The sequence below is a fragment of the Melospiza melodia genome, chromosome 2 (genome assembly GCF_035770615.1).
Source record: "Melospiza melodia melodia isolate bMelMel2 chromosome 2, bMelMel2.pri, whole genome shotgun sequence".
NCBI lineage: Eukaryota > Metazoa > Chordata > Aves > Passeriformes > Passerellidae > Melospiza > Melospiza melodia.
The window spans coordinates 8,348,446-8,358,137 of NC_086195.1; the positions used below are offsets into that span (position 1 = coordinate 8,348,446).

At 46.8% G+C, this 9,692-nt stretch overlaps 1 protein-coding gene across 3 annotated transcripts in view; it reads right to left on the reverse strand.

The window, feature by feature from the left end:
- USP9X (ubiquitin specific peptidase 9 X-linked) overlaps positions 1-7,496 on the reverse strand; it is a 96,498-nt gene extending 89,002 nt beyond the window's left edge. Inside the window, exon 1 of one of the 3 annotated variants that reach the window (XM_063181881.1) lies at positions 7,357-7,496. The gene's annotated coding sequence lies outside the window, so the exon portion shown is untranslated. The remainder of the gene's footprint in view (positions 1-7,356) is intronic. The other 2 variants (XM_063181889.1, XM_063181874.1) reach the window with 2 other exon arrangements.
- Positions 7,497-9,692: the final 2,196 nt, after the last annotated feature.

Consider the following 9,692-nt stretch of genomic DNA (forward strand, 5'->3'; position numbering starts at 1 on the left):
CCTGGTTGTTCAGGCTTCTCCCCCCACTTCATCTCTGGAAGGAAGTTCTAGACAAGAACTTCAATTGATGAAACAATAGAGAAACTGATTATGTCAAATATATGGAATAAAGAATTCTAGTGGACAACTGCAATTTAGAACTTAAGTGACATCAATGATAAACTCACATTTAAAGCAAATTTGCTGTTAAACTGAAAGTAGAACCACAGGGTTAGTCTTCATTTGAAGTGTGAACTACGACTTATTTACTGTATTTTCACAGCCACAAAGAACTGCAGTGACTCATCAACACTGCCAAGCCCTCCAAGTGTGTTTCAGGTGTGGCTCAGTGGAAGCACATCCTTGAGAGCACAGAGAGAGTCTGATCCCCTGCTCTCAGCTGCTGAGTTACTCACTGCTGGCCTACACGAGCCCAGAACCTGCACAAATCTCAGCTCCAGGGTGACACTCGTACCTGGGGAAAGGTGACACAAACAGAGCACTGAGTGCTGCTACAATTTCATGCTCAGACAAAGATGATCTCCTCAAGTACCATCTAAGGATCAACCAACACAGTGCAGTGGAACCTTCAAATTAAATCTTTATATTGGCTCTCACCTGCCAACAATGAAACTAAACCAACCACTGTCCTCCTCCAGCTGCCTCCAGGCAACACATCCCGAGTTCCACTGCTCCCAAATATTCACAGCACTCTCAGGAAAGTGACAGAAAATAACAGGAACATTCGTGACAGGATAAACTACCAAACCCTTCTTCATCTAGTCAAAACTCTCAGAATGGTGCAGGTAAGTGGAAGATTCCAGCCATACACCTGCTAACCAGAGCTGGGACTGACTGGGGGTCTTTCATTACACACGGGCTCACAGCAAGGCTTCACTCCCACTGAGCTCACTGAACATCACTCAGCTGATGGCTGCTGCAGCCATTCAAACAAACAACAACAAAAAACAACCTCGGTTTTGCAATCCTATACATGGAAGAAAAAAAAAAGCTTCCCAAATGGCACAAAGGGAATTCATGTTCTCAGCTGCATCTTCACCTGACAACTGTCAACCACAGGAACCTGCCTGAACTGCTACAAGAACTGTAAGAACTGCTACACACTGTAAGAATTTTCAGGCTGTGTTTCTGCCTAATTACCAAAACTATCACAAAGACATCCTGACACAGCAAGAGAACTGAAAAGCACTTCAGAAATGTGACATTACCACCTCACATAAGAAAAACATCAGTACATCATCCCAGAAGAAGTCCCATGGCATGAGTGTCTGCACATGTGTGTCTGTGTATACACAGACAGCACCAGGAGTGTTCCAGGGACAGCACCTGGGATTTGAAGGCCCCACTGTGGTTCATAAAACACTGCCTGAAAGACAGGACAACACACATGGAGAGCTGGGCAAAACTGGAACCTGAAACTGCACAACCTGCCACCTGAGTGAGATCTTCAACCTCCAGAGGATTTATGTCACAATTTATGATTTAAAAAAAGGAAATCCTCACAGCTAAAGGATTCAGGAAAACACATTAAAAGAAAACATCAGAAATTATCAAACAGTTAATAATCTATTTCTAAATCTGAAATTCACAAAGTCTAAAATACAGGTTAAACTACAGCTTAATGCTTTGGTTTATCAGAATTTCAGCACTACGTCAACATACTTACTTATAAATTAAGTTAAACAGATACATCTTTCTTATTTAACTTTAAAAATCATGAACTTGTCCTGTTGAAATGTACTAAAAAACACACTGAAGTACTTGATTGCTAAAACAACAGAAAAACATAAACCATAAACAACTCAAGGCTAATTTACCAAGAATGTTTTGACAACAATGTTCATTCCTGTCTTATATTTAAAACGAGACTTTTTTCACCCCACTGCCAAATGTATCTCTGGACAAGAGAACTGAAGTTGCACCCAGAGCCATCACAGGCCTGTCCCCACGGTCCCACAGCACAGGGGCAGTGAGGACACCCCCTCCAAGCAAAGGAGCCTCTCTGGCAGCAGAGAGATCAGACCTGACAACATCACTGCTGGCGTTTCTTACTGAACACATTTCTCAACAATCTTTTTTTCCTTCTCTCACCATTTCATGTTGCTACAGCTAAGACAAACCAAACCTTTTCCTCTTCCCACACCCAGTCCCACTGAAGCTGGAGAAAAGGTTAAGCAGCAAGTAAATGACTTAAGGACTGAACCCTATGGAATTTGGAATGTGCATTTTTCTGTCATTCCATGTGCCATTCGACTGCTACAAACACAAAATAACACAATATGTGTTAAAGGCTCTTCCAGGGACAATTTTCTATTACTTGAGTTTTGGGTATTTTACATGAAAGCTTAATGAAAAGACAGCCCTGCAATTCCCTCTACATACTTTTCATTACTTTGAAGCAGTCACTTGAACACTTGTGTTAAAGAAGTCTTTTGCAATTTGTAACAGAGAGGATATGAGGAAACTCAGGCAACAAGGATGTCTTGCCTTCCCCACAGTCCTGAATCCCAGCTTAAAAACAGAATTTGGAAAAAAAGCACATCTCTAAGGAATGATGCAATGTGGAATTCCCCTCCTCTGAGTAAATCCACAGCTGAATGCTAACAACCAAACTGGAGGATTTGCTGAAATGTCCATGCAAAGATCCAAATGCAAGAAAATCACATTTTTCTCTTAGCAGTTACACGGGTAATGAAAACAAAGTCACCAAACAGGGTTACATAGTGGTTTTGTAAGCAGATCCAGGATGCTACAAATACAAGCTTCCCACAGTGACACTCCTGATAGTTACCCAGAACTTCCAAAGCATCTTCAATCTGACTTCATGAAAATGGTTGATAACACCAGCATTCAAAATTTACCTAGACCTTAAATCTACATCCCATGGATCCCTTTCAGAGCTGTACTGACACAAAGTCAACCAAAAGCAAGTAATCATTCTCACAGTCAAGAGTAATTAATTCTTTAAGAAAATCATATTTCAACCATGTTTTTTTTTAAAAAGCAAGCTTGGGAACATACCTATATCCCAGTGGGTTTCATTTCAAGCATTATAATTTCTATTTGAAAAAGTGTCAACCCAAAAGCCTTAATAACAAGCAGACTGAATTCAACTCTCCAATAAAATGAGTAACTAATGGCTTCTTATAAAACAAAGCAAATACTAGAAAATTCACAACACAAAATGCAGAAGAAACCAGTTGTGCTGTTGAGTTCCCTCAAGGAAAAAAAAAAAAAACAAAAGAGAAGCAAAAAGTTTAATACCAAGTCACAAGTGGCTACTTGAAGACCTTCCTTCCTTTCCTCCTACCCTGTGCAGTGAGGACAGGCATTAACAGCTCTCCTGCAATGTCACAACACCCCATTTGAGATCACCAACCCAGATCTGGAGAACACACTCAATGCACCAACGGGCTCAGGGGGCTCTGCCACGTATCAGAAAGGCAGCAGTGACATTCTGAGGGTGCAAGGCAGTGACAGAACATTTCTCTGCCCTGTCTACTGAAGATTCTAAATCCCCAAGTGCAGAGGACACCTCTGTTAACCACATTCTCAAGTCATGTTTTAGCCCTAAGCATAAGAGAACCAGCCAATACAACATAACTGTCTAAAAAGGAAACTCATAATGAATTACAACCTTCATAATTAGAGTGTGACAACTTTCAGATGTTCCTACATTACTAAGAGAACAAAAAACTCGATTTAGTACATGGAAAAAGTAATTGTGTTTTTCTAACACAGAATCAGAAGTAGCTCCAACTTCCCAGACAGAAAACTTCAAGTCTCGCTGCAAGAATGTGCTAACAGGAGACTCCTTGGGCTGTGCTCTGCAGCATCAGAACAAGGCTCAGTTATGTTACAGAATAAAGGTGATGCTGTGTATTCCCAGATAACCAGGGAGATGTGAGACAATCACAGTGCTGCCAGCTGTGCAAAACACAAGGACTGCAATGAAACACAGACACTACCAAGCTGTGCTCCCAAAACACACCCTGGAGTCCAGCTTCAACCTTGGAATTCTGATTTAAAACACGGGTGATGTGGACAATAAAACTGGGTGCACTGTGCAGAGGGTGAAGAGAAGACACATCCAAGTAAAGAAAACTTCAGATACCTGCACAAGAGAATCCACATCCAGACGGCTGTTAATGCTCACACCCAGCAAACACCTGCACACAAAAGCCTTCACATTTACAACTTTTCAAATGAACAGAAAATCCTGCAAAGTTTCTTTCTCTGCAAGTGCCGGATAAGCAAGGCTCCTGTGATTACAAGAGAAAGAATTAAACTTAGTGCTATAGTTTCAAAGGTTTTGCAGAGTTTGGATTGTCCTTAAAAATATAAAATTCTGCTTTAAGTTAAAAACAGTAAGGGACACCTTTGATTCATTCATCCATTTACTTCACAAGTGAGCCTGTCTTGATCTGGATGTTTTCAAAATATACCTATTTTTGATCTCTTAGAATAGATAAAACTGTATTTCTTTTTTAAAAAGTGAGTAAATACATACACACACACATATATATTTATATACACATATAAATTTATGAGTATATAAATATATATGCACATAAATTATATATATATATATATATTTACATACACACACACACACATATATATGTTTATATACACATATATCTCTACACTCAGAGTACTGCCTAACACCAAAGTACTTTCCATTCAAATATCTGAACTAAGTTCTGAACTTGGCTAAACCATAGCAGGAAGGGCAGAATTACTTTCCATGGAATTTAATATATTTTCAATACACACCTGACAGAAACAGAACTTCAAAGCCATTTAAAAATAAATTGTTCAAACTAATAAATAAATGAATTCCTATCCATTCTTACCCAGTGCTGTATTCATACTGGAAGGTCCTAAATTAATTTTAATTTCAAATGTAAGATGTCTTGGAACAAAGGTACCTTTATTTTCTCAGAAGTCTCTTTAATTTTGCAAAATAGACAGTAATAACTATTTTAGTTTATTTTGAGTCTCTCATCTATGAATTTCAGCACATTAATAAAATGCAGAAACCTAAAAGTGTGCCTTTAGTACACAGAGTAGTTGCACAGGTCTGAGCACAAAGGCACCACAATGTGGGGAACAAAATGTTTATGTAAGGGTGACAGTGTTCCACAGAGATGGAAAACAGTTTTGCTACCACCATCTTTATTGATTACCACCTCCAGATGTGTCTTCCTGTCAATTCCATGGGCAGAGAAATTGCCACAAAGGCAAATTCTGCAAGACATGAAGCAGCAGCCAGGCAAGATTCAGACAGAAGCTTCCCAAAAGAAACTCCCTGAAGAAAACTACACACAAGGAAAGTACAAGACCCTCTGGAGAGGGAAAAGTTACTGTGATACAATCTTACATTTATTTCTGGTTAACTCCCTCCCCATAAACATGCTGATAATTTGAGTTTCTTGCACTGCAGCTTTATGATTATGTTTTTGGGTTTTGTACACAGCTATCATTAAGCATCACTGTTGTCTGGTGGATTGCAACAGAATAATCAATGCATGTATTCTGTATGCCTCCCTGAAATTCCTGGTATCACTACTGTAGTCTGTTGGTTCAAAGAATAAACATTACTTCAACTCCAAGAATCAAAAGCATTGTTTGAGAAAACAAAACAAAACAAAAAAGCCCAAACAAACAAACCAACTCCCTCATGTATGACTTGGGTTTTGCTGAAATAAATATGCAACTTGATCAGCAACACTGTTGATGGGGAGGCCTGATAATTTCTCAAGTAAAATATGAAAAAAGCAAATTCCCAAGTACAATATGAATAATAAAGTTAGCTGCCTACAGCTCTCAGCCACCCCTAACCCCTTCTTACTAGGGACACAGTTTCTATTCCATAATCAATAAAGGTCAATCCCCCAAACACCCATCAATAGCCCCTTCCTAAATGTACCAATTTTAGCAGCCATTTGTCAGGCCCCTGAGAAGCTGCCAAAAACCCCAGGTTCCGTGATCTGTCACAGCAAGTGTTGCCACTGTATACTGAAGAATGCATAACAGTATCTCAATTCAACAACTTTTTAAAAAAATACAGGCCCCAGTTCTGCAAGTAGGTCAGCAAAAGGAGGCCTGGTGCTGGCTCTGAGCCTGCGACTTCAGAGGGTCTCTGGGCTGGTACAAACGCCCAGTGATATGAACACAGCTGCAAAACTGCGAATATAAACCCAGTTGTACAGATAACATGAAAACAGCTGAGACAGACACAATATGTCTGCAGCCAGCCTGGGAGTCCTTTGAACATTTAATTAAAACAATTCTTTTCTGAAAGGTTCTTTTTTTCCTGTACAGCTGCGAGCTACTGCAAATCTTCAAAATACCTAACTGGACTTCTGAAGGAGCAAGCTGGAAATTAAATATGGCATCTTAAAAACTATCACAACATTTTTGGATACCTCTACAAGAAAAAAAAAATCACTCAAGAACAAAATAAGTAATTTTCAAAAGCTATTCCCACTGTATACAAACAAAGCTGCACAAAGTGGGACGGCACATGTTAAGACAGTGGTAACTAACACACAAAAACCCCAACAACCCATCCAACTGGTGAAATCCCGTTTTCTCGAGGACAATAACACTGAGTATCTGCGGCCAAACTACACGCAACTACCTCTGCCGTACACGTCGGGCAAGGGAAGAGGGCTGTCCTGCCTAAAATAAATCGCTACAGACAAGCCCTAAGACACAACTCCGAGGAGAAGCGGCGCGGCGAACTGCAGGAATTAGACGAAAAAGCCACGAACGCTTTTCGTACATGGAAGCCGGGGCGCTGGAAGCCGAGGCCAGAGGAGTGGCCTACGTGTTAACAGTGTTTACAGCGGGCGTGAACGAGCTGCTGCTGCTGGATTTCATTGAGACCGTCGGGAAAGCGCCTCGGCAGGGCCTGATTTCCAGGCGTCGCCCGGGCCTACGCGGCCCCAATCACTCCACCTCAGTAATGGCGTTCGGGGCGAAGGGAAGCGAGAGCCAGGGGAGGCGATGCCGGTGCAGCGCTGCGGGGACGCACCGGGCCCTGCTCACCGGGGGGGTCCGGCCGCGGGGGCCCCGGAGAGGCGGCCAGAGCCCCCCGAGGGCGCCGGGCGCTCCCCCCCGCCGGCAGCCGGGGATGAGGAGCCGTCAGCCATTTTCCCTCGCCCTCCAAAACACGGCGGTGCGGGGCCGACACGCCGGGGCTCCGAGGGAGGCGCTGCCGCTGCCTCACGCCCCGCGGGTCCCGGGGAGCTCCGTGCTCGCCCCCAGCCGCGCCTCGGCCCGCGGAGCCCCATCCCCGGGGAGCACAAACAGCGGCCCGGCCCCGCCCGGGCACCGCTCCGCACTCACCCCCGCACCGCTTCCCCTCGTCCCGCGGCGGCTGCTGCGGCGGCCCGGAGCCCTCCTGGGCGCTGCCTCATGCCCGGCGGCCGGCGGGGCACGGTCTCATGCCAGGCCGCGGCTCTGAGGGGGCGGCTCCGTTCCCCCGGCTCCCACTCGGCTGCGCTGCGGCGGGAAGCGGGAGGGCAAATCCGGCGCCGCTGCCCGCGCTCCGGGTGCCGGCCCTGAGCGCTTCTCTCTCTCTGGGGCGTTTTTCCTGCGTCACCAGCTGCTGCCCGGCGGCGGCGGCGGCGGCCCTGCCTGGGCTCGGGCTGGGGCTGGGCCGGGGCCTGCGCGCTCCGCTCCGCCCCGTCCGGGCACCGGGCGCACGCGGGGGGGTGGGCGGACGCGCGCCCGGGGCTCGGCCGGGCGGGGGTGGCGGGGCCGGGCCGGGCGGCGGGAGCTCCGCGCTCAGGGCTCGGCGGTGCGGGGGAGGCAGCGCGGAGGGAGGCGGCAGTGGCGGCGGCTCCTCGCGCTCCCGGCGGCGGCGGCGCAGCCGCGTCTGGCGGGGCCCCGTGGGCAAGATGGCGGCGCCGGCAGCGCCTTCCGCACCCGGCCCAGCGCGGCGGCGGTTCGGCCACCCGAGCGCGGCAGTGACGCGCCGCCCGTGTGCCCGCCCGGGGCCGCCGGTCCCGGCCGCCCCCCCCCCTCCCGGTGTGTCGGTGTGCGGGGCGGTGGCGGCGGTGAGGGAAGGACGAGGGCTGTGGGACACACACAAACACACGCACGCACGGCCAGCGGCGCGCGGGCGCGCGCGGGGCCTGCTTGGCGTCGGTTGGGCGCGCGCGCGCTCTCCATTGTGGCCCGCGCCGCCGGGCGCGCGCCGGGGCCCGGATGGTGACGTCAGGGCGGTGACGATGGTGACGTCAGCGCGGCCGCCTCCCGCCGCGCTGGGGCCGGGCCGGGAGCGGGACGGGGACGGGGACGGGGGCGGCGGCGGCTCCGGCCCTCAGGGCCCGCAGAGCAGAGCCCGCTCCCCGCTCGGGCACACCGGCGCTTCCCGAAAGCCAGACGGAGCTTTTGTTCCTCTTGCAGGCTCCCCGGGCAGCGGGCGCAGCTCCGAGCCTGGCAGAGCTCAGGGACAAGGCGCTCATGGGTGGCTCTCAGGGTGTCCTGCGCAGGGCCTGGGGTTGGAGTCCATGATCTCCATGGGTCCTTCCAGCTCTGAATATTCTGAGATTCTTTGGTTCTTTTTCCTTTCTTTGATACGTCTGCCTTTACATGGCCACAGTAGGAGATCAGTAGAACCCCGGTCCGTGCGTGCTTTTTAAAGCGACCGGGAGGACTTCAAGCCTGGATTTAAAACCTGGGAAAGGATGCTTGGGGCAGGACAGAAGTTTGGCAGATGTGGCGAACTCGGACTTCAGGAATACCTGAAGTGCTTGAAGTTTTGTTAGTCTGTGTTCCAAGATCAGTCTCATTTTAACAACATCATTCAAGAATTTCGGAGCAGGAGGTGAAAGATACGATATTGAGCTGAAAGCACAGGAGGAATTTAGCCTCCCCATGTTGGAGTTTGCTTGAGAGGCTCAGGCCGACAACCTTAACTCCAGTGCAGAATGTTTTATCTTTTGGACCACACAGTGACAAAAGACTAAAAAACTGAAATACTAATTGCTCATTGCAGGAGATGGAGCAACATTGGGTGGGTGTTTTTCAGTAAAAAGCTGGAGTTCAAAATCAAGTGGTGATGATTCTGATGTTTCCTAATTTAGCAGAATTATTAGGGTTTTTTGCTGATCATTAGATGGATTTGGGATGGAAATCTGAAGTATGTTGGTGTTAGCCACTCGGTAAACAAAACAAGGGATGCAGCTGCTTCATCACTGTACAAATGCAACAGTTTGTTTACTGAAGGAATAGCTGTATGTGCATTTTCTTCAGCAATAAAAACAAGCCATAACCATGGTGAAAGTTTGCAAGTGTCTGTGTTTTGTGTTTGGGTTAGAAATACATGTAATCATATCAAAACAGCTCTTTTATCTGTGGGATTTTCATGCTTCTGGGCATGTTATTGTAGCCTCCTTTTTTTGTCCCTTATCAACTACTTTCAGCTTTTCCTCCTATTTCCCATTAATCCACTTTGTTTTCCAGGGAAAGCATTTAAAATAGCTGCACCTACAATGCTTGTACCTTCCCTTGCCACCACAGTATTCTCCCTCAAGCCCTTCACTGTTTATGATAACTTACAGAAGCATGGTGACACCTCAGACAATTGTAGCTGCCTGTATTTTGACATTTAACTTTAAAAATAAACTGCTATATTTGTTGCTGGTAATTTCTTTTATTGTTTAATAGTCCCTTGT